At 40.0% G+C, this 25480-nt stretch overlaps 1 protein-coding gene across 8 annotated transcripts in view; it reads right to left on the reverse strand.

The window, feature by feature from the left end:
• Positions 1–25480, reverse strand: part of Fggy (FGGY carbohydrate kinase domain containing) — a 409436-nt gene that overhangs the window by 287425 nt on the left and 96531 nt on the right. The window contains exon 1 of one of the 8 annotated variants that reach the window (XM_017799083.2): positions 1566–1723. The exons of the other annotated variants lie outside the window; for them this stretch is intronic. The gene's annotated coding sequence lies outside the window, so the exon portion shown is untranslated. Of the gene's footprint in view, positions 1–1565; positions 1724–25480 lie in introns of those variants that run through there. 8 annotated transcript variants of the gene reach the window in all.

Genomic DNA, 25480 nt, shown 5'->3' on the forward strand with positions numbered 1-25480 from the left:
AGGAAGCATATCTATACCAGGGTGGTACCCCCCAGTCACACACCAACCTTCCCCCGCCTCACACAAAATCTATATAAACCATGCACACACACACACACACACACACACACACACACACACACACACACAAATGAGAAATCATTACACTAATAGATTCAAAAAGGTCAGCCATTTACAGCGTGAGAACTAAGACAAGGATCTTTGGCCTCAGCTGGGAACATGCACGTGGAGAGATCAGAACTCTTCCCTCCACACATGTGTGTGTGCAAAGGACAGCAAAACACCACAGGAATTGATTCTGATTTTACACCCAATTTAAGCAAGTAGGTGAATTATGACAATCATAATGACAAATATTGACAATCAATTATCCAGAAGATGTTAAAAAAATTTTATGGATTATTTCTGAGTGGTAGGAAGTGAACTGCTTTTTGTTTGATTATATAAATTTTCTTCCTTTTATCTATTGTCTAGTTTTTCTGCATTAAACTTGTAATTAAGGGGAGAGAGAATGCTAAATATAAAAAGTTTACTAGAAGAAAAACAACAAGAAGTAGAATCATTTACCCTAAAGATGCCCAGGGGCATGGATGGCGCAGCCTCACTGTATGACTGCGCAGGTAGTTCAGAGTGCTCAGTGTGTCCCTCTAGCCAATGACCCCAGGGTGCAAACTGCAAGAGCCAACAGTGTGGTAGCTAAAAGTCAGAGGGGTTCCCTTTAGCCCCCTAACACACACCCCTCATTCCTCCAGACTCTGGATTTACATACTCAGACCTTCCCACCCATCTGTAAGAAAATCTCTCCTGGCATTCATTTGATGTTCTCTAATGAGAGGATACAAGTTTTAGTTCAGCTTTGAATACAATTTAAGTCCCTAGTATGTAGAAAGCAATGTACAAAGTGCTAGAAGAACCAAAGCATCTTCTTGTCACGTTTTATGCAACACATTTTCTATGCACAAGCCTATACTGGTAGGTAATACAAGTAAACAAAACTAAATAACATCCTAACTTATAAGCTTCTTCATCTTCAGACCAGCAATACAACTAAACGATAGAATAAAACAGTATCAGAGTAACACGAAAGCATAATTTGGCTTTCTGCTCACGCTCTGTGCCACTAATGAGCAACTTTTACTCTTTAATCGTCCTTTCCTAAGCTGCTTCTGCTGTCCCATCTGCTCCTCTTACTCATGCCTTCAGGATCTTCTAATTAAATTCTAATTAAAGTTTAAGACTTGTAATAAAGAAAACACTTGCGGAATGCCTTTGATTCAAGAGGCCAAAATAACATTTCAGCAGTTTGATAAAATGAATTATATCCTTTGCTTAACAAGCATCTTTAAAATGGAATTAAAATGGGAAGTTCCAAACTTCCATGAGTTCACCCGCTACACATTATACAAACATGTTCATCATCATGTGTTACATGAAAGTCAGCTGAAATCACACAATGCATATGGGGCTAGTGACACACAAAGCAGAGCTGGACCCCAGATATGTGGACTTAGTGCACCCCAGTGTCTGGAAGAGCAAGGTCTCAGCCTCCTCATTGAATCTCTCACCAAACTCAGTGGGATCTATCTGGCCCGCATCCTCCAGGTCTCTCTCCACAAGCGTGGATTAGGGAGTCTGCTGGTCCCAAGCACAGCCTCAGTTTCCAGTTCCAGTGTTCTTTTCACTCCACAGAGAGCAGCCCTTTTGAAAACCTTCTTGGAGAGCAGTTACACTCCAAATGACTCAGGGTTGTGACTATGCTAGTACTTTGCGTGCTGCCCCACCCCCTACATATCCCCTCCACATCCCTGGCAGCTTATGCATCCCTCCACTCCAGTGTAGTTTATATTGTGATTTATTTCCTAGTCTATTTACCTTTAGTCTTTGAGCTAGGTTCTAGAGGACAGGCATTGTCTGGAAAAGAAAATAGTGCTTTTTAGCTCAAATGAAAAAGTAATTCATTTTATAAACTCAAATATTTATCAACAGGATGCATATCCGAGAAGCATTTAGCATCTGGCAACATACACACTGTTTGAACTTTGGTTACAGGTCACCATTAGTTAATTATATAATGACAAACCTTAATTATTACTAATGATAACTGCTGTGCCAGACATTGCTCGAACTGCTTTATGTTACTTTAAAAATTCTAAAATCTCCCTGTTGAGGCATGTCCTACAATTATCTGAGATGAGGAGACTACAAAACAGAAAGTTCAGTACCTGCCTAGGCTGATGATGGTATTAAGTGGTGGGCCAGAATATACAGCTGCAGTCTGCTTACAGAGCCCGGGCCATATACACACAGGTCAGAGCCTGAGTAGAGCATGTAAGATGCTGCCTTCTTTCCTACAAATGTTTACAGGCATATAACCTATGACCTGCAAGGCTAATGTGCTTACCAATTTGCAATACCCCATCTGCTGCTTTATCTATCTTGGTGGCAGTCAGCCCCTTTACATACTTGGTAGAGTCTTGCTCATCCTTTAAGTCCTAGCTCAGTCACCTCCTATTTTGTTACTTCTGAGGAAGAGCTGTCTGTTGCTACTTTTGTTATTGAAGAATCTAGAAGATTCTAGACTTGTGTTCTGCTGTTGACTATAATGAACTATGACCATCTGTGGGGGTGCTTTCTGCTAAAGGTCCCCTAAAAGCAGGACACACAGCAGACTTTCAAAATTGTAATGTGTGGCAAAACAGAGTTTCTCTAAATCTGCAGGCTGGACACATAGGCAGTATGGTCCAGTATTTAAAAAAAATACATATCTCCCAATCTTCCAGAAGCATCTAGTGCACTGGAAATTCATACTTTGTGTTAACTTCCCACTATCAAGATGTGCTAGTTCCTTCTCTAACTCTACAACCCATACAGCAAGAGAAACAGCAGACTCAGGCTCAGTGTCACATGGAAGTCTGGACTGGATTGTGATGTGTGAATCTTAGCATGGGGTGCAAGGTCTTGGAGTGTAGTACTTCCATGCCCTGCCCCATCTGCAGGAGTATTGCCTAAACTTGCTTTGTGCTTCAGAGCTCTACTGCGATAGGCCTCTTCCTTGCCCCTAGAGCTTCTGAGAGCCTTGTCTTCTTGTTTAAACAAGCTCCCTAGCAGGATACTGATACTCCCTCTTATCTCACCCCCAGCCACAAGCTTCAGTTCTGTTCCAGGTCACCAGCCAGTCTGAACCACAGGGCTGCTGTCTAGAAGTTCAGTGTCCCTCATGCTAGGAAACACTTAAGACTTGCGTCGCACTCTACTCCGTAAGTACCAAGCTTATTCCAATGCCTAAGTAAAAACACCAATGAGTGCTAGGTCCTTTATATAACTTTATCCTAAATTCCTAAACCTGCTGACAAAAAAAAAAATGTAATGATATTCATTACCTCATTCAGCAACTCTACAAATTGCTTACTGTATGACTGAAGGCAGTGACACACTTACTGTCATACAGCTGATAAGCTTAAAGACAGAATACAAAAACAGACGACCACTGCTCATGATACATGTAGCTCTTGTTTCTTTGTTCTTAAAGAGAGGAACATGTACTAGGAAAAGGCATACACTCAAGACTGAACAACAGTGCTTTTACCATGCTGTATCAGCACAGCTGGTTAACACCGCCCTTCACAGGACTCTACAGTACATCCCCACACACTGTCTAATCTATACTACTGACCATTTCCTGAACAGGTAATGAATTTTCTCACTTCACTCATTCATACCTCCATCTACTATGCTCTGTCCATGGACTTCACTCTTACAGATTCAGCCCCTTCATTCATCATGCACTATGTAATAAAGAACTGTTAGGCACTCTTTCCTGAACTATGTGATGAAGAGAACAGATTTCCAGGTGTTACAGAGCACACCTGTAGTCCCCACTACTCAGAAGGCTGAGGCAATCTTGAGCCCAAGAGTGCAACACCAGCCTAGAGAATGTAGTGAGATTCTATTAAGAGACAAAGACGGAGGGAGGGAGGCAGGGAGGCTGGCGGGAGGTGGGGGAGGGAGAGGGAGAGGAAGAAATTGATTTAGTTTCTGTCTTCAGAAAGCTTATAGACTAAAGGGAAGTAGACAAATCAGAACTAAATTGCATATCCTATGACAAGGATGTGTCTAGGCTGCCGTGTGAATGTGGAGACCAATCTTGGGGCCTCCTCTCTGAGATGCTGCTCTCCCACATTCCTTCCCTCAGTCTTCCCAACCAATTTATTACTTCCCTGAATCACAATTTAAGACTTTGATATTTCTAAGACTTTGATATCTCCATCTCTAGAATCAAGTCATTGAAGGAACTGATGCATTTAATCAATGAATACTTATAGAGTGGCTTGTGGGACAGGAGTGGTTAAAAAGCGTGAGTTTTATCATTTAAATCCCTGTAAGTTTACTAATCTATGGCCTTGGACAGTTCCTCAGTATCTCAGTCTCTTAACAATCTTCTTCATTCCTAGAATAAGTTTTAATTAGGAATATACAATAATATTATTCATCTAAAACCATGACCTATCAGTATTGTTGTTGGTACCGTCTACTCCAACACCATTTGTGTCAATGACAACCTGACAGTGAGGATATCCATCATATCTAGACATTATGAAAATATCAGTATACAAATAAGTCTGGATTTATTGCTATTATTCACTTCCAAATATAGATGAGCAACTTGGATCTAACAGGGTTGCAAAAAGTCCTAAGAACTTCATGTGTTAAACATGTATGTTAGATGAAATGCACATTTGTTACTCTAAATGTAAAGTACTGTCAATAATTTTAAAAGCTAGTGCTGTTACATACTAATTATTAAGAAATATAAAATAATTTAATAGGAAGATACATACTAATTATTAAGAAATATAAAATAATTTAATAGGAAGATAAACAGTTGAGTAAAATTTTGAGAAACAGAACATTAGCTAGATGACCTGAAAAAAAATCTTTTTGAGACTATGAATTTTAGAAAAGGGTAAACAATACTAAGTAAAGTATTATTAAAATCAGATTACAATTTAAATCTTTTATCAGCGTATATGTCTAATATCTGTAATATAAAAGAGTAGAATTAGATATAACATTTTGTAACTTGTTCTACTTACGTCAAGGGTTTTTCAGGGAAAAAAGTTCTATTTAGAAATTCCTCACATTTTATGAAGATGAATTAAAAGCAGATTGTCAATTTTATTATTTTTATTTCAAAAGGAATACTAATTCTAAAATTGTATAAAAGAATTCTAAAACTGAGAGAAGACTCCCTTAAGGCTCTGAGTCCATGAAGGGGATGGGTCTGGCTCTAAGTGAGCACACGTACCTCAGGTGTATGTTAGGACAGAAGCTACAGCAAGAATCACTGTTCTTTGAGATAGGTGAAAACGGACATGAACAAAGTGGATGCTGATCATTTACACTGAAGATCTGACTGTGGAAGGAAAAACTGAGCAAAGGCCTGAAGTCCAACTTCTCATTTTCATTTACTAAGGTAAGAAATATAAGCTGAAACTTCATGGAATATACTACATCTTAACACCCAAGTCTAAGACTGTTGTTGCTTCCAAGTACCAAAAATTGATGTATAATGAGGGTTCCACTGTAGCATCCAAGCATATTTGGTTCTTAAGTTTGGCTTTAGCCAAACTAGTTTCCTTAACAACTTTCAGAACAAACAAAGCAAAACTCTGAGGCCAAGACATTTTCATACTAAAATCCATGATTTTGAACATTGGTGATCTTCCTGACATATCAAGAATGCTCAGCAAGTACCAGGACATGCAGTGATCCTTACAAGTTGCTATTGTTATCACTATTATAAAAGTGTAGCTCTGGAAAGCCTTTGTAGGGAATCAATAACAAGGACTTCAGCAAGTAGGTTTCGGCTTTCAATCTAACTCTGTTATTATGATCAAATTTCTACTCTAAACCTCAGTTCGACTATCTACAAAATGGATAAAACCATGGCTACTTCAGAAAGCTAAAGCAATGAGAAATATTACAGATAAAGTACCCCATAGAATATCTAGCATATAAGTAACCATTAAATAAATGGTAGCTGTGTTAAATACGACTTATTATGTCAATGACTATACAGCTATCAAGAGACAGACTATTTCATTTCAAACTTAATTGACTAATGTTAAAACCAATGCAAACAATAACATTTATTGAGAGCTTACCATGTGTCAGCATTACTGTATCAATATTCTACACGCTTCAACACAATCTATCATCACATTAACCCTAACAAGTCCTTCTATCATCATCCCTTCTTTACAAATAAGAAGCTGGTGATACACACATATGCCAGAGTTAATAACTATTAGAAATCTGATATATCTCATTTATCCCAAAGTTAGGTACTCCCTATGACATGATTTTTACAGCATCCACATATTCATTTGTTCTTCATGATGTCTCATCTGCAATTTGAAACCATATTCAACATTTCAGTTGTATTTTGGAACAGAAATACATATAGAAAATGGCATTGCTTTGAATTCTTAAGAAGATGGGACCATATAAATGGAGGGTAATATTACTGTTACTATCCTACAAAAACATATATAAGTTACATTTGAAATTTTGCAGTCCTAATTTGCCAACCAGGTCCTGCTTAAATCAAATTATATTTCTCCTATATTTTTTTCTGCAAGATTTCAGGTTATCAGAACTACTTGAAACACACCAAAGTGTGGTTCCAAAAACTGCATTTGGAGTGACTTCCCAACCCTCAAAAGTATGTAAGCAAAAAAGTCTTCATATCGTATTCTCCAACCATTAATAGTATATGGAGATACTTGTAAATTTTTCTTCTTTTCATATATATATATATGTGGTATAAATGCATGTGAATGTATGTGCACATTTGTATGGTCACATGCATGAATGCAGAAGCCTATGCATATGTGTGCATGTGGATGTGGAGGTCCAAGACTGATATTAGGAATCTTCCTTGATCACTCTCCACCATATTCTTTGAGGCATGTCTCTCAATCAAATTCAGAGCTGGTTAATATGGCTAGTTCCCATCTGGCATTTATGTGGGTATTGAGGATCCAAACTCTGGTCCTCTTACTTGCATAGTCAAGTGCTGTAGCTGCTGAATCATTTCCCCAGTCCACCCAAGTCCCCTTTGTAAACTTTTATAAAGTTAAATAATCATGATCAATCAGAATGAGATCAATTAGATCTGCAGCTGGAGAAAATACTGATGTGAATGGCTGAATGGGCCCCGTGCATCTTGCAACAGAAGGGTACAAGATCACAATATAAGTCGAGGCCCTATCTACAGTCCATACAGTCTATCTCACTGACTAGAAAGAGCAGATGATTTTTCCCAAAACAATTCCTGAAAGAACAAAATGGGAAGGGCCTATCCTTTAGATGTGCATTTGGAAAGTATCAAGTGCTTGATCTAGATGGATTTTTAGAGATAGGTGGCAGGTCAGACCTGAGTGCATGTTATTCAAAGGTCAAGGAGTTGGTGAAATGAATGTGACTGCTGTCAAACATGAATGAACTCCCTTTGAAGTCTGGGGCTTAGATGAACTGATTCTAAAGTGCTGTCCATAAATGAACAAAGACAAGAGTCAAAAATTAAAATGCAGCTGTGAAAGCTGCACAGTCCTTTCAGCGAGGCATGCTATACCATCCTGCCCTCGTGCAGTTCATGCGCACCACTAAAGTCAACCTGTGAAGGGGCATGCCATCAGCAAACAGACCTCCATGAATCTTCCACTCTCCTCAGCCCTGCAAGCATGAATGAAAAACCCCCTCTCATGGTCCCCCTGCTAACAGTGGCATCTACTCGGGACTACCCTCCTTCTACGTATTTGTGCTTACTTGTTTTCTTCTATTCTGTGGGTAATTTCTGACCAAATTGAGCTATTTCTGGATATTCAGGAAGTCTTACTATGTTTTTATCTGAACTTTCTCTTTCAGTTTAATAAATCAGTCTATTCCACCCCATAAATCATTAGCATTGCCATGCAATGGAATACCAGTGGAATTAAAAGAAGTTTATGCAGCAGACTCAAATATCACAGAAATGCAATAATTTGTCTTTAGGAACATAAGGTCACATACCATGTACTGCTGAGAGTTGCATCAATATTTTTAGTCATTGGTTCTTGACTTTTAATAATGGCTCCTTTAACACACAAAAAACTTAAGTCTGAATCCTGACATTGTTATATCACTTTTAGATTACCTCTCTGAAAACAAGCAGATTTAAAACACAAGGAGCTTAAACTGGTACCTGCTTTCTCTGCTCTTCAACCACCCAGAGTTCCCCTCTGTGGAATACCAATCATTCTGGAGAACTCTCTTGGTGCTCTGAAAATCTCTAATTCATTTCGAGAATACTCTGCCAATGGTGCTAGTGGCTAAACCTAATCGTTCTAGTTTCTTCTCAACAGTCATAACAGCAAAAGTTACAGGTTCCTTCCTCATCTGAGCAAATACTTACATCTCTGTAAGCAGGTCATGGCACCCCAATTTGACAATGGAAGAAACTACAGCACTTTAGTCACTTTCCTAAAATCAAATGGTAAAGAATCTGCTCCAGAAGGCCTGGAGTGCAGTTTGAAGCCTAGCGTTCTTTAGTCCACAGGGCTGAGACTCCCCTGGGAAATGTGACACCTGCATACCTTCGGTTCCCCATTTCCCAACACTTCTACTTCCTTCCACTGTAATCTCTGCAATGATGAGCTCCCTTTTCACCACAAGCTAGGGGAGTCTGAGACAGCGGGGGTGCAAGAGGATGTTTTATACTTAGTAAGTCCATGATCCTGAAGGCCATCATCACAAAGGGGAGGACAAGAAGAAATCAAAACACAACATCAAGATAGACATCCCCAAATTCCAAAATATCTCAGAAACTTACCACAAACATTCACAGAGCTAGAGCTCAGTTAGCACACAAATGCAACAAAACGCCAGGTGAGATTCCAGAGAGTATAGCTCTACAAGATATACTCAAAGAAGTAAAATTCCAGAAATAACAATTGTCTTAAACAATGATTCTCAAACTTTCCGAGACATCAGAGTTTCCCAGAGGATCTGCTAAAATGCAAATCATACTGTCCCACTCCTGAGAATTTGTATTTCATAGACTGGGGGTGAGGACATAGAATGTCAAGTTCCAATACATTGTCACATGATGCTCAAGGCCTGGCCTGCTTCTATTCTTGAGAACATTGGACTGAGGTGATTTACCTAATAAATCTTACTTTAGGGGCTGGAAAGATGACTCAGTAGTTAAGAACACTTGCTGTTCTTCCATGGGACCCAGGTTTGATTCCCAGCACCCACACGGCAACTAACAATCATCTGTAACTCCAGTTCCAGGGAATCCAATGCCCTCTTCTGACCACTGAGGGTGCACTTATGTACATGCAAGCAACACAGTCATACATATAAAATAAAATACTAAAAAAAGAAACATAAGCTTCTGTTTGATTCCTTTAATAATCAGTTAACAAACAAGCACTGACCTAATTGGTACCAATCTGAGGCAGTATATACCACTGTGGTAAACAGCCTGAATTCTGGGATTCAAATCACAGTTCTGTGACTTATTAACTGTGTGAACACAGCAAGCTTCTTGGCTTCTTTGAGCCTGAGTCTTCCTATCTTTAGAACATAAATGATAATAACTATATAACATAAGGATGTTGCAAACACTAAAGGACTTAGTATGTCTAAAATATAACTGTGTCTGGTGAATGTTAAGCACTATATCAGTATTAATATAAGCTACTAATATCATCACTATACAGTAATGCATTACTTTATGATTAAAATTCACTCTTAGAAATGCATTCTTAGGTGACTCTGTCATTGAGGTAATGTCATACAGTGTACTTATATAAACTAAGACAGTAGGGCTCCTTTTAGACTTCAGCTGTGTGGTGGAACTGAGAGCTCTTAGAACAGAACCTTGTACAACATGCCACTGCACTGAATACTGGAGTCAACAATAATACAATGGCAAGGTTTGTGTGTCTAAACACATCTAAATGTAGAAAGCACTCAGCAGTTACACAGTATGACAAATGGCACACCTACCCTGAATGAAACTGCTCTGGATGGGCCTGTGAGTCAACGTGAGGTTCCAAGACATCCTGTACATCACTGTATACTTTACAGGCACTGCGCACTTGAGCTGCAACTAAATTTATTCTATTTCTCAATAATAAAATAACAGTTTTCAATAATTTTAATTACTTTGAAAGTTTCTAATTTTCTTTTAATTGAGTGACTCTTTTACAAAAACTTCAGCTTAAACTACAAACACATGGTAGGCAATGGAAAATGCTTGCCTTCATTACAATCTTTTTTTTATATTTTTTATTTTATGTGTATGAGTGTATTGCCTGCATGTATGTGAGTGCACCCATTTCGTGCAATACCACGGAGGTCAGAAGAGGGCGTTGGATTACCCTGGAACTGGAGTTACAGACAGTTGTTAGCTGCCATGTGGATGATGGGATTCAAACCCGGGTCTTCTGCAAGAGCATTTAGTGTTCTTAACCACTGAGCAATCTCTCTAGCCCCCTTCATTACAGTCTTATGGCACCACCATCACAGATGTGGTTTACCATTGGCCAGATCATTGCAATATGTATATTACAATATGACACATATTACAATATGGCTGTGGAATTCCTGAACTTACAAGCTCATAGACACAAGGCAGACATACTGAATTATTGTTTGCAAGCATTATCTGCTTCGGTGAGATGGATAAAAGAGAGAAACAGAGAGAAACACAAGTCATTTCAAGTGGGAGATCAGTCAGGCTTTCAGAAACATCTCTATAATATTTTATTTATTATTTTAGATGTACGCATATACTGCTCACCTTTATGTAAGTGTACCCATGTTCTGAAATGCCTGCAGAGGTCAAACGAGGGCTTCAGATTCCTCTGGAACTGGAGTTACGTTACAGCCGGTTGTTAGCTGCCATGTGGGTGCTAGGATTCAAACCCAGGTACTCTGCAAGAGCAGTTAGCACCCTTAACAGCCAAACCATCTCTCTAGTCCCCTAAAAAACATTTCTTAAATTAGGAAAACAATGAATGGAAAAATATAATTCTGTGTAATCTATATGCCATGTAGCTTTTCTGTAACAAACTGTATCTTTTAAGTATAATAATATGAAAATAACTCTTTCCAAGCAGTCCTTCCAAATTTCTCAGCATTTAATAGATATCACACACATTGTATAGACAGCAATGAAGGTGAACAAGTTTTCACTTACTCATTCAGTGAGTTGCTGGGATCGTAGAAGAATCAGGTGTCAGAAAATAATCACAGGCCAGTGTAAGAAAGGATAGAAGGAACTATAGGAACACGTGTATTAGTCAGCTGTTCATCACTACTGCAAAATAAACGGGACAATCCGTTTATACGGAGAAAAGCTTTATTTTGGCCTCTAGTTTTAGAGGTTCTGGTCTGCTCATCTAGATTCACTGCTTCCTGCCTGATCCAAGATAATCTGCCATGATAGGAGTACAGAGCAAAGCTGCTCACTTCATGGGCAGAAAGTACAATAGAGGGGCAAGGGTCTCACTACTGCCTTTGAGGGCACACCCCAATGATCTAAAAACCTTCACTAAGGCCCACCTCTGAAGTGCTTCTCTGGGGACCAAGCCTTTAGCACATGGGCCTCTAGAAGATATTCAAGATCCAAAGTATAAAACAGGACTCTGCCCAGTGCAGTTTGAAGGGCTTCACAAATAGTGTGACATTTAAGGTGGGCCTTGAAGGATGAGCAACAGATGACCAAGTAGAAAATAGTCAACTGATAGTCTCATGGGAAAGAACAGTATGCATGAAGGCAAGCCACAAAAAGGCAGCTTGCCCAGGTCTGGGAGATATCTGATATGGCCAAAATGCTTATTTGTATTGAATGGGAGGAGATGAAAACAGCTCAGTTTGACCACTATGAAAATACAGTTTTTTAATTTAAAAAGTATATTTGAAGCTATTTGGATATCTTAAATGTTCCCCAAAGGCCCATGTGTTTAAAGGTTTGGTTCCCAGCCTGGCACTACAGGAAAATGGTAGAAATGCTGGGCCTAATGGGAGGTCTTTATGTCATTTCTCTCTTTCAAATCACAGCTGTGACATGAGCAGTTTTGTTCTGACACTCCTAATGTGCTGCCGCTTTGCTACAGAGACCATGTCAGTGGGGCCAGTCAACCATGTGAACCAAACTAAACCTTTTCTCTCTATAAACCAATTATATCTGGCATTTGCTATGGCAACAAAAAGCTAACACAAGATATTAAGGAAATAAATGCATAAAGTTGATTTTTAAAAAATATTTTATTTATTTTTATGTGTATAAGTGTATTGCTTGCATGTGTGTGAGTGCACCCATGTCATGCAATGCCATGGAGGTCATAAGAGGGCTTCAGATTTCCCTGGAACCTCTAAGGACAGTTCACAGCTGCCATGTGGGTGCTAGGAATCAAACTTGGGTCCTCTGCAAGAGCAGTCAGTGCTTTCAACCACTGAGCCATCTCTCCAGTCCCATAAAGTGGATTTTTTTTTATTTTGAGTGCACTTACTTAGTATGTGTGTGTATCTGTGCATATGTGTATAGGCTCACATGTACCATGATGCATATGTGGAAGGGAGAGGACAAATTGCAGAAGGGGTTGGTTCTAGCCTTCCATCATGTAGGACCCCAGGATCAGATTCAGATCATCAGGTTTGGAAGCAAGCACCTTTACCTGCTGAGCCATCTCACTGACCCTAAAGCAGGTCTTAAATGTAGATTTCACATTGTCTTTGCATTGTCTTTGCATTAACAAGAAGGCAACAAACACAAATTCATTCTTTAGCCTATTTTACTTCAAACTTTATACACATGACCCTTTCAGCTTCCAAACAAGTCCATAATAAGAAAGTGAAGTATGGAACTGGTATAACTTGAAGTCACACAGTCAGTCGCTTCATGGCCTTTTACCTCAGAGCCCAAACTCTTCTCACCCTTGAGCCTACTTCCTTTCCTCCATGTAGAATGGGCTCACACTACCCCCCAAGGCAAATTCAAGTTTTATGGGGCTAGAGAATTATACGTGGAGACTCGTTAGGAAAGAGAATACCAAATTATGAACCAAAAATCAAGTATAATTGTGAATGTTTACTTCTGATAAAAAAAAATTAAAGCAAATTACCTAGCTTTTACTATTTAGGTCCCTATTGTCTGTGATCAGAAATGTTACATAGAAATGCTTTCTGACTCCAGCTTGAGGCATTCCATAAGACTTCTCCAGCAACAGCTGACAGCACTGACTCAGGCCCATGCAAGTGAGGAATTCTAATGTTCAAGCTTTGCTGAATTGTTTTTGGAGAGGCCACCTCTACCACTATTTCCAGGGCTAGACCTAGCCTCTCTGCTCCTTAGCAGCACTGTGATCTGGAACACTCAGGATCACCTATGGCAAATGCACAGTATCCAGGGATGCCAGCTCACTTCCCACAGGATATGCCTTTCCTTGGCTTTCTCCTCTACCTTTCTCCTCACCCTATCCAGTCTGGTGTAAGGAGGTCCCTCTCTATATGCCTAGCATGTCCTGTGGTGACCTCCAGCACAGTATACCATCTGCTTGCTAATTCAGCAGGCATTCCCTGGATACCAAGACAGAAAAATACATGCACAGTCTTTAAGAAGCAAGTCACATTAATGGATGGACCCACTCTTCTGCAGCCTTTCCTTCATCACTGGCTGAGATGCTCCTTAAAGGCTGGAGCCACACTTTACTCTGCTTCAGACTCTCAGGAGAAAGGCATAGCTCACAGGGCATGGATGTAACTAAAATGCCATGAGTCCATCCCCCATTCCTCAGCTCTTGATCACTCTGCTCTGCATACCTGTTGCTTGGTGGGGTGAATGAAGTTTGGTTGGGAGGGCACTGGGCCCATTGTTCACACTTACCCCCAGAACAAAGAATGCAGGTCTGTCCAAGGCAAAACAAAGGCAGACTTTCCCACCAAAGGATCCCTTTTCCTCTCTTGGAAACAGTATGCAGACCCTTGGTCCTCTACTGAACTACATTTAAAATAGCTTTTGTGAAGGACAGACACAGTGGCCATTTCTCTAAGTGTGTACGCAAGCAGCAACGAAGCGATTGTAATGGGAACAATGTGTGCTTTCCCCACTTGGACAGAACAGATGACATTGTGTTGCGGGCCTAGGAGGGGGCGAGGACCAAAGCAAAGAAACCGAACCTTAAGTTTTATGACATGAATTCTGATAAAAAGCACTTCGAAGCCTCTTTCCCATCATCAAAAAACCACACTGGGCAAGATCAGAGCTTAACAGCCAACCAAAAAAAAAAAAAAAAAAAAAAAAAATTCAATCCCTGAGATCATTTTCCTGAAATAGAAAACTACATATGTTTCTCAAATTTCACATCAAGCCACTGCAGAGGCCAGACTGCAAGTCTGAATTGGCCAAAGTAAGTAAGAGAGAAGGGAGCAGGGAGGGGTGGGGTGGGAGAGGGAGTAAAGAGCAGAAAAGAAACTGAATTCTTCACATCTCCATGTTTCTCCAGCACAATCTAAACTTACAAGCACCCCAGCTTCACAGAACTGGTAGTAAAAGCTGCTATCACACAGCTCTGCTTTTGTCAAATTAAGAGACACTGCCTTGGATTAGCAAGACTCCTAAATACAAAATGACTTCATGGTTGGCTCTGTGCTCTATGTCTCCAGGGCTAACTGCCAGGAACACATCCAGAACACAGCCTCTCTCCCCTCTCCATGCTGACCAACCTGACTTCTAGGGAGACTGCATAAGAAAATCCCAAATAGACTGGCTAATTAAAAGTCCCATGCACCTCTTTCAAAACTATCTCCAGTTCAGTATTTTCACAGAATATACACCTCCTAATAGGCAAGGCTTAGGAGGGAGAAGGAGGTGAATTCAGGGCAGGGACAGGTTTGAATGGCATTTGGAACACATTAATTTTTAAATGACAGACTACCCAGCTATATAGATCCAGAAAGGTTCAAAACTCTAAGGAAATGGGAAGATGAATGAGTTGAAGATTGTTTAGAAAGCCTGGGAGAGGACTTAGCTTCTGAAAAGAATAATATCTATGCAAAAATGAGACCTGACAGTTTTTATTAGTGAATGCAGTTTTTGGCATGGTTTAGAAATACAAGCTGACAATTTTTTGCATTAACAAAACTGAAAACAATCTTCTAAATGACTTGGGAACAAAGAGATCCTGGACTACAATCTCTTAATAACATTAAAAAATTTTCTTCAAAGGCCCTTGACAATAATTGAGAGAGAAGAAAAGAAAATGAAGACTATAACAAAGAGAAACTAGGCTGAAGAAGAAAAAGAAAAGGAAAGGTACAGAATTTTAACATGAACCTGGATCCCAAATGTCTAATTCTACGATTCAACCCCAACGCACCTTTCTCAAAGGAAAGTCTTCGAGGAAAAACTCCAAAAAGAGACTGTGCTCAATACCATGTTCTCTCACCAAGTTTTCCAACAAAACCTGGGCCTGAGAAGGGCACATGATCACCTAACCTGCATTTTACAGATGAAGAAACTGAGAGTCAGTACGCTTGGTTATCAGACAAGTCCTCTGGCACCCCCAGCTACAGTACTCCTGCATCATGTGTGTTGACTCCCAGACACAACCACACTGTCAGAGGTTTACTGTATCATGGATTCCAAGACTGCAATGCTGACACTTGTAATCTGATCAGACAAATCTGGAAGCTACGAGAATCATAAGAGTAACACATTCAGAAGGTCCAAATACCATCCAAATGATGGTCCACTGGCAGAGAAATTCGCCCTGGGAACAAACATCAAGACATCTCTCCCGAAGAAGACCTGGGTACCCATAAGAAAGGCATGATGCCAAATATCTCATTGACTATTTAGCCTTACCCCATGGTTTCACCCTCAGGGAAAACCCTTTCTGATTTCTGTATGTTCACAGTTTCAAAACATTTTTTAACAGAGAACATACCGTCATATCTATTTGTAAATGAAGAATCAAATTCCAAGATTGTTCCACTATACCATATTGAAAGAGCAAATGGGATTAAATTCTAAAAATGATTCAAGGTCTCAGAAATCAATTGTTAAGTGAAAGAAAAGCTATATTGCTGCTCAGCTAGAAAATTACTCTCAGGCTGGCTATCTTTTAGGCACACAAGATTCATGCTTAGATGTATGAAGCAGGGAACTGGGAAAGAGCCTCACAGAAACTGAACATTGTCAGTCAAAGGGTGCACCTCACAGTTCCTGAGGTCATATTTGAACCTCAGGGCCCAGGTGAGGATTCTTAACTCTTTCCATCTAGATTTTCTCTACTGCTGAAGAAGTCATCTTATCCATCCTCTTAGCTGCTCAATGTGCCCACAGTGACAGAGATAGGGGAGTGACCATGTATGGCAACAGCTGAAATCAAGCATTCAGAACCAGAGCCTTCTGGGTACAGACAAGACACTGTGACTTTCACCTTCACTGTCTCACCTGCCGTGACTGGCCCAACACAGACCATTTTTTTATCCTTGTGGGCTTTGAATCTCTGAACTGACTGACCTGAGGAATCCCCACATTTATTCATATATTCATACCCCCAACAGTTCTGAGACTTCATGCTTTCCTGAAACCTGATCACATCAGAAAGCCAAGACAAAACCTCCAAACCAGGGAGGAGGGGGGAGGATGAAGCGTCAAACAAGTTTATTTGCTTTCTGAAAGGTAGATCTTTTCTACCCACCCACAAGCTATTTATTACTTAAAGCAAGTCTGCATTTGCTTTAATATAATGCTAAAATAAATAAAAAGTAAATAAATAAATGAATAAATAAATAAATAAATGTAATACCTGAAGGAAAGGCAAATGGAGGTGGTCCTTCTTATACACCACAACGTGACAGGAAGCTGCCAGAGTTCCTACCCATGGCATTTCACTTTCTCTATAAAGCAAATTATGTTTTGTCCTTCATTTCATAGAAGAAATGGATTAATGGGAATTAAATGTGTCACCAGGGTCATCCAGTTGAACAGTATTAGAAACATTTTGAGTTAAGGACCATTTAAATCTTTTCAAAAAATTTTACTTATACATCTGTGTGTTGGGTACATGCACATGAGTTCAGGTACCCATGGATGCCAGAGGAGGACAGTGGATCCCCCAGATTGTAGTTACAGGCATTTGTCAGCCACCCATCATAAGTGCTGGGAATCCAGCTTAGGTCCTCTGTAAGAGCAGTACATGCTCTTAACTGCTGAGCCATCTCTCCAGTCCCTCGCTCCCTTTCTTCTAAGGAAGTTTCTCTAAGGGTGTTCAAGTCATGTGCATCTACCTACTGCTGACTGGCATCTCACAGGTGCTCTGTTGATAACGATCAAGAATAAGTATTTGAGGGGATGAAAGAATAACAGAACACTGAGCTATGGTGTTTCAGACCTGGTTACTTTTCCATGACCATCACCCACACTCTCCACTTGATCATTATAAATTCATAGCAAGGACACTGCTCAGTTCAATTTACTGAGAAATTGTGATTTTGTAATTATCTTTTTTCCTCTCCAATATCAACTATTCCACTTTTTTTCTTTAGTAGTAAGAAAACTCCAAACTCATTGAGTAGTATGCAGCTAAACGTCAACATTTTTCCGGACTCATTTTAGCTAGTTTTGACCACAAACTAAAGTGTTAGTTGATTATATAGAAACACCAGTATTGCATGGATCTTCTAGGAAAGTCATCACTATAGGTGTGATTCAGCTGTGTGGTACACCCTAGTATATGTGCCCCTCCAATTTCCTTCTCTCTGCTATAGGGAATGTGGTCTTATCATGGGGACTACAGTAATAACCCAGACCATGTGGTGATGTTGGGGATGAATCAGGGCTGTCTTCAGTAAAATAAAAATAGCAAAGGAGTTGATGTCCTTAATAACTTCATGGGGCATTACAGTGGCCCAAGAACGCTCTATATCTAGATTTAATTACAGAAGCGAATCAGCCTGGACTGGAGAGATGGCTCAGTGGTTGACTGCTCTTTCAGAGGACCTGAGTTCAAATCCCAGAACCCACATGGCAGATACGAGCCATCCATAACTTCAGTTCCAAGGAACCTGATGCCTTGTTCTAACCTCTATGGGCATTGTACCCCACAGATGCACTTACACACATGCAGGTAATACACTCATACACATAAAATAAAAACTAAAAAGTAACAAAATATAAAAAAGAAGAGAATCAACCTTTATGCATTTATGTTATTTTGGATTTTTATTGCCTCTATTAATTAGCAGTGAAGAGACAAGGGTCATAAGTCTTTTGAAGACAATGAAAACATCCTCCTTATTTACCAAACATAGGAGTAAAAGAAAGAACATATTTGCAGGTCATTTTTCAGCACTATTAACTATATTCAAGAATAAGCAGATCAGAGAGGACTGAATCATTCTTCCTAGAATCTCTGAGAGCTATTTTATCTAACACTGTTCTGAGAAATCATCCTTCCATACAACTATAAAAGAATGCAAATCAAAATGCATTAGCATCAAGCATATCACGAATAACTGTTTTTCTCCTCAAGGTCTAGCCAAAGCATTTTACCTGCCTACAATGAACTAAATTCAGCCCATTTTACTTTCAGCCAGAGAGTTCTAAGATTTAAAAAAGACTATTAAGTCACAATAAAAAAACCACTTATACCTACTGTAATTTTTTTTTTTTTTAAAGAAAGCATAGAAAATAAGTGCTGATAAGGACATGAAGAAATGGAACTCTCATGTGCTGCAGGTAGGAAGGTAAGATGATGTGGCCACCATAGAAAAGCTTAGGGGTTCCTCAGAAAACTAAACACAGAACTGCCATATAACCCAGCAAGCCAACTCCTAGTTTATACATCGAAGAACTAAAGGCAGATATTTGAAGAGTTACTTACAAACTAATTGCTATGGTTTAGACATGGCTCATCCCGAAGGTTCATGTGCTTGGTTCTTGGTACTACAGTACCAAGAGGTGGCAGCATCTTTAGGAGGGAAGACCTAACAGAAAGTAAGTAAGTCATAGACGCCATACTTCATCATTCATGAATGGATTATGTCTTTCTCCATACCAGGTTAGTTTTATTGAGACTAGATTAGGTCTCAAGGGACTGAATTAGTGACCAGGAGAGTAGGTTCTTATGAAGCAAGTCAGCTTCATACTCTCTCCCATTTGGGCTCTTATTCATGAGTTGACACAGATGAGGCCCTGACCAGAAGCTAAGCAAAGGATATGATCTGTGAGTTAAATAAATGTCATTTATTTGCAAATTATTCTGCCTCAGGTTAGAGCAATAGAAAACAAACTACCAACACCAGCATTCACTGCAGCATGATTCTCAATAGTCAAATGCCAGAACCAAAGCAAGCATCTACCAATAGGCCATCAACAGGTGACAGAATGAGCAAATGTGATATTTGTGTACAACTGAGCATACTACTATTGAGCTATAAAAAGGAAGGGAATTTGAGCACAGTCAACAATTGGATAAACCTTGAGAATGACATTAAGTGAAACAGGACAGACAAAAAAGGATCAATAATGCACACAGGCTATCTAGCCTAGGCAAACACGAAGACGGAAAGTAGATTAGTGGTTAATGGGCTCGGGAAAGCAGGCAATAGGAGATACAAATGAGTACAATTTTTGTTTGGGATGATAAACAAGTTTTAGAAATAATGGTGGCAGTTTATACAAAGCTGTATATGTAATAAATACCACTAAATCATATACTTAAAAATAGTTAGAATGGAAATCACATAGTGATTATGATAGATTACTGTAATTACTAAAAATAAATATATGTTTGAACTATATACATTAAATGGACAAACTGGGGGCTGGAGAGATATCTCACCGGTTAAGAGCGCTGACTGTACTTGCAGAGGACCCAGGTTTGGTTCCCAGTACCCACATGGCAACCAGAAAACATTTATAATTCCCATTCCATGGGATCCAATGCCTTCTTCTGGCCTCCATGAGCATTGCACTAATGGATATACTTACATACATGCAGGCAAAACACTCATACAAATAAGAAAATAAAGACTAATAAATATTTAAATGAAAAATTTCAAAGTATGCAAATTGTATCTCAATAAAGTTGTTTTTATTTTCATTGTCTTATCTCAGATATGCAAATGAAAAGAGGTCAGGTTCTGAAGAAAGGTTTTGGACAGCAGCGTACCACCAGCGACGGATCCCAGTGTGGAAGCTTCTCCCTTCTGCTCGAGGACAAAGAGACTTTCACCCAAGCTGCTCTCTCTTAGTAGCCCCAGACCACACATGGGTGACTTTACACCCCATCTTTTTGCATTTTTCCAAGAGGATAAGGAAATTTGTCTGATCACTGAGAGACTGGAGACCACATTACACCACATGTTGAGTCACTGTGTTAAAGACAAGGTAGTAACACATGCCTAGAAGAGCAGTGAGCTCATGCTACTTCCTATGCCCTCCTGTGGCCAGTGTGGCTTCCAAAGATATGGGTAAGTAGACCTGAGCAGGTCTGCATTCAGATTTCTGAGTAAGTCCTAGAAGTGAGATGTGGTGGGTATGTGTGGTCTTCTTATCTGCCCCACACCCATGTATACATACATTCATTTGAACATGCAAATGGCATTCACCATCAACGTCTGAGCATCATTATCTACCCAGTATATCAAATTCTGCACATTAGAAGTAAAGGAGTATTTTCTAAGATAACGAGGAAGCCTTTTGTGCTTCAGCCAACATTCTTTATAGGTAGTTGCTATCAACCAGAAACCCAACATCAAGGAAGATTAAGTGGCATTCAAAGCCTTTAACTGCAGGAAATCTGTGAAGGGTTTAAACAGTGAGAATTAATTTTAATTGTCTTAATTGAAAAATAGACTGTGGTTACACAGGAGAATGTTGATGCTTTTAGGTGATCAGTTTGCATTTACTATCAGAAAATGCAAATTAAAGTAAGATCTCTGATAGTTTTTCTTACCATGGCAAAATGCCAGCGGTCATCTATTTGTAGGAGGAAAGACTTATTTTGGTCAACAGTTTCAGAAGTTTCCATAACTTCTTGGTCCCATTGGCTCTAACCTGTGGTGAGGTCATATATTAAAGCAGAAGTGCATGGTGGGGGAAACCTGATCATTTCATGGTTGTGGGCAACAAAGAGAGTGAAGACATTCCAATTGCTTTTCAAGAACACACCTGTCTTTCATTAGGCCCCACCTCCTAAAAGCTCCACCCTCTCCCAAAAGCATCCACACCTCAGACCAAGCCTTTAGCACACAGGCCTTTGGGAACATTTCAAGATCTAAATTAAAACAAATTTACTGATAACAAAAATAAGATTATATATATATGTATGTCTTTTTGAGATAGGGTCTCCCAGTAGCCCCAGCTGTCCTGGAACTCACTATGTAGACCAGGCTGGCCTTGAACTCACAGAGATCCGCCTGCCTCTGCCTCCCAAGTGCTGGGACTACAGGCGTGGGCCACCACGCCTGGATATTTAAAAAAAAAAAAAATGGTTCACAGCTGGGTGGGATTATAATTACTTTTCTCCTCTGGTAACATGCACAGCACCTTCCAGCCAATAGGGATGAAGCTCCCAGGCCAGTACCTGCTTGACTTCTCCATGTTTTATGTTGTCTTAAGCAGTAGGATTTTTATCCTCATGTTCTGGACCGTAACCAAGAGCAATAGCAATAACCTATAATGTTTGGAGGTATACGGGACCCCCAATTGCCAACAACTCCAAAAGAGCTTACCCATTCCTGATACTGGGACTTTATCTATGAGGATGAGGTATCTAGTTGAGGTATTGTCTCCCCCTTATAGGGTAACTCCATTTAAACTCTTTTTATATATGTATATGCATATATTTTGGAGAGCTTCTATAGTAGTAGGTTTCCACAAGGTGTGTTTTAATATTTATTGTTTTTATTTCATGTGTACAAGTGCATTACCTGCATGTATATGAGTGTACTTGTGTCATGCAATGCCATGGAGGTCAGAAGAGGGTGTTAGATCCCCTGGAACTGGAGTTACAGATGGTTGTTAGCCACCATGTGGGTGCTGGGAATTGAACCCAGGTCCTCTGCAAGAGCAGTCAGTGCTCTTAACCTCTGAGCCATCTCTCCAGCCCCTCTACATGTTTTTTTCAAAAGGCCTATAGTGTAGTTATCCTTTCCCATATTCCCTCCTCTACTCTACTTACCCTTCCTCCACCCCATTTAACCCTTCCTGTATAATTATTCAATTTCCCCCCTTTATATCATGCATTCTATCTCCCTTTCCTTGAACAACGCCCCCCCTTGGCCCCTTACTATTTTCCTAACCTCTTGGGGTATTTCAAATGACAGACAAATATCTAAAGATTCAAAGCTAACATCTACATATGAGAGAAAACATAAAATGTTTTACCTTTCTCAGTCTGGGCTACCTCACTCAGCATAACTATTCTACCTCTATCCATTTACCTGCAAATTTCATTTTTCTTAATAGTTGAAAAATAATTCATTGTGTAAATGTACCATATTTTCATTTATCCATTCATCAGTTGATGGACGTCTAGGCTGGTTTCATTTCCTAGCTATTGTGAATAGAGCAGCAATGAACATGGATGAGCAAGTATCTCTGTAGGTGGATATAGAGTCCTTTGGGTATAAGCACAAGAGTGGTACACAGCTGGATCATGTGACAGATACATATGTAGCTTTATGAGAAACCTCCACACTGATTTCCATAGTGGCTGCACCAGAGGCATTTCTACCAGCAGCGAATAAGCCCACTGGTGCAGTAGCAGCACAAATGTTATGGGAGTAATCAAATACTTTCTGGTTGAATTTAAGGCCTGCCTCATGAGTTGGAAACCAAAACTGGCACCATTATTGGAGCAGAAGCTAGATAGTCATGGGCCCAAGGGGAGAAACTGCTACTAATGTTCGACTAAATGGACTTGGTATTAAAATGATTCTCAATGATTTATTTCTATACCCATAGATTAGTATATCCCTCAACCCGCATCAAAGAAGATTCTTTTTTGCAGTAAAAGGAAATTATCACAGAGACCCACAACTAGTCAACATGAAGAGAATAAGAGATTGCAGAGTATTCATCCCTAAATGGGGCATCTGTATCACACTCTCCCCAAAAGGTTCAGGGATCTTTACGGAAGAGGGGGTACAAAGACTGTAAGTGTCAGAAGTGGTGACTACAAGGAAACAGTGCTTTCCAGACAGCAAGGCCATTGCACATTCGAGCTCCTAGTAGTTGACAGCAGGCACAAGACCTGCTTAAGCTCAAGCAAGACAAAATCCAAGCATGGATGGAAGAGGAAGGTGGGCATGGAGTCCCAGCCCCAGCTAAGGAGCTATAGGCATAAGACAGCTCTAGAAGAGGGAGAGTCAGTTTTATTTAAGGGTGTGGCCCCTGGCAGACTGACCAGGTCTGGTCCCATGCTCAAGAGTACTTGGTCAACTCAAGTTCAGCTCTACGAGAAAAAGAAAAAAAATCCAAAGTTGAGTGTAGGGGTGGATATGATCCAAGAACAGTTGGAGAAGTGGGAAATATGATCAAAATAGATTGTATGAAACTCTCCAAGAATTTGATAAACTATTAAATACATAAAAATTGAAAATTGAATAAGATTATAAATAATGTTACCATTTGTGAGATACTGGAAATTACACTTATAAAATGACTACAGATCAATAACCCTACCACAACTGTCTCCTGAAAAATTCGTAAGTAATCATGAGAAAAAGAAAACTACAATAACATTCCTTATAAACCCCAAGCACAGGAGCAGAGAGAACCAAACAAATCAAGAAAAGGATTGCTATTTTAAAGGAGATTACAGGTTTTGTTATTGTTGCTTTTGTTGTTCTTGTTTTGAGGTAATGTCTCACTCTATAGCCCAGACTGGCCTGGGACTTGCTATGTATCCCAGACTGGCCATATACTCATGGCAATTCTCCTGCTCAGCTTTTCAAGGAATTGGATTATAGGCATGAGCTACCACACCCAGTTTCTAAAGTCCATAATTTCAACTCTTTAAGGTAGGAGAAAGAATATTCACTGAGAATCTATACAGAATTTCATATTTTCGTGGAGGTGAGAGGAAAATAAAAGTATATAAATACAAGCTCAGCAGTTAAGAACACTGGCTGCTCTAGTTTCATGGTCACTGCATGATATGGGCACACTTAAATATGTGCAGGTATAACACTCACACACATAAAATAAAAATGATAAATAAAATATTTTAAAATATACAAATATAACATAAATCTAAAATTTTAGAATATTCAATCCTTTTTTCCAATAAGGTATACAAAACTCTTCAAAAATAATATATAACCTCTGAGCAAAATGTAGTGTCTCTTATAAGAAGCCCAATCATCTGTTCTTTTGGCCCAAACCTATAAAAATAAGTGAAATGGAAAGACATTCCTCCAATACAAAATAATTCATAATAATATATGCAGCTCTTCTACCCTCCAGGTGTTAAAGGACAACATTTCACTATATAAGCACGGGCTGTGCACAGTGAACCCATCCCAAAGAGAACACACCACTGAGCAGGTGGGATAATCACCATAACAGTGACAGACAGGGTCTTAGCCAGCTGACAGCTCATACTGATGGTACACCTTTGATAAGATATGATGAAAACAGTACCTAATCTCTGTGACTTTCCTCCCCAGAACATATTATCCACCTTTCATCTAGAGAAAAATGAGGGGCTGGAGAGATGGCTCAGAAGTAAGAACACTGGCTGCTCTTGCAGAGGACCCAGGTTCAGTGTCCAGCATCCATATGGCAGCTAACAATCATCCATACAATCATCCATACATAACTCCAGCCCCTAGGGAATATGATGCCCTCTTTGGCTTCCATAGGCACTGTACACACATGGCACACTGTGGTCACCGCCAGCAGTGGCCGCTCCTCCATTCTCGTGGGTGCCACTCCTTTGTTCTCACAGGCGTCAAAGCTGCTCTTCTGCTCGCCTGGTGCTGAGGCAGCTCTTCTGCTTGCCTGTGCTGCCTCCTGTCATCGCTGCTTCTGCCAGGTCCCAGACCCCAGGGCTGGTGAGGAGACTGTGTCAGCAGAGCCGCATTCAGACACAGGAGACCAGGTTCAGTGACACAGGTCTGCTTTAGTGCAGGAAGGCACAAGCTTATATAAGGGTAGTGGTCCAATCACAGCACAGCAAGTAGGATACCTTATTAGCATAACAGGTTTAGCATCCTATCACAGTACAGCAAGTAGGATACCTTGATTCCAAGGGTGGTGATTAGGGAGTGGCGAGCTCTAGGCATCAGTCTCAAGATCTGCCAATGGGAGCAAAATGTCACAAGCTTTTCCTTGTGGCTCCAGCGGTCAGGCCGTTGCCTCAGGCCTGCTGTATGGCTGTCAATAAGACTTTCACCCTAGGCTCAAGCC

The sequence above is a fragment of the Nannospalax galili genome, unplaced genomic scaffold (assembly GCF_000622305.1).
Source record: "Nannospalax galili isolate Female #2095 unplaced genomic scaffold, S.galili_v1.0 scaffold718, whole genome shotgun sequence".
Lineage (NCBI taxonomy): Eukaryota > Metazoa > Chordata > Mammalia > Rodentia > Spalacidae > Nannospalax > Nannospalax galili.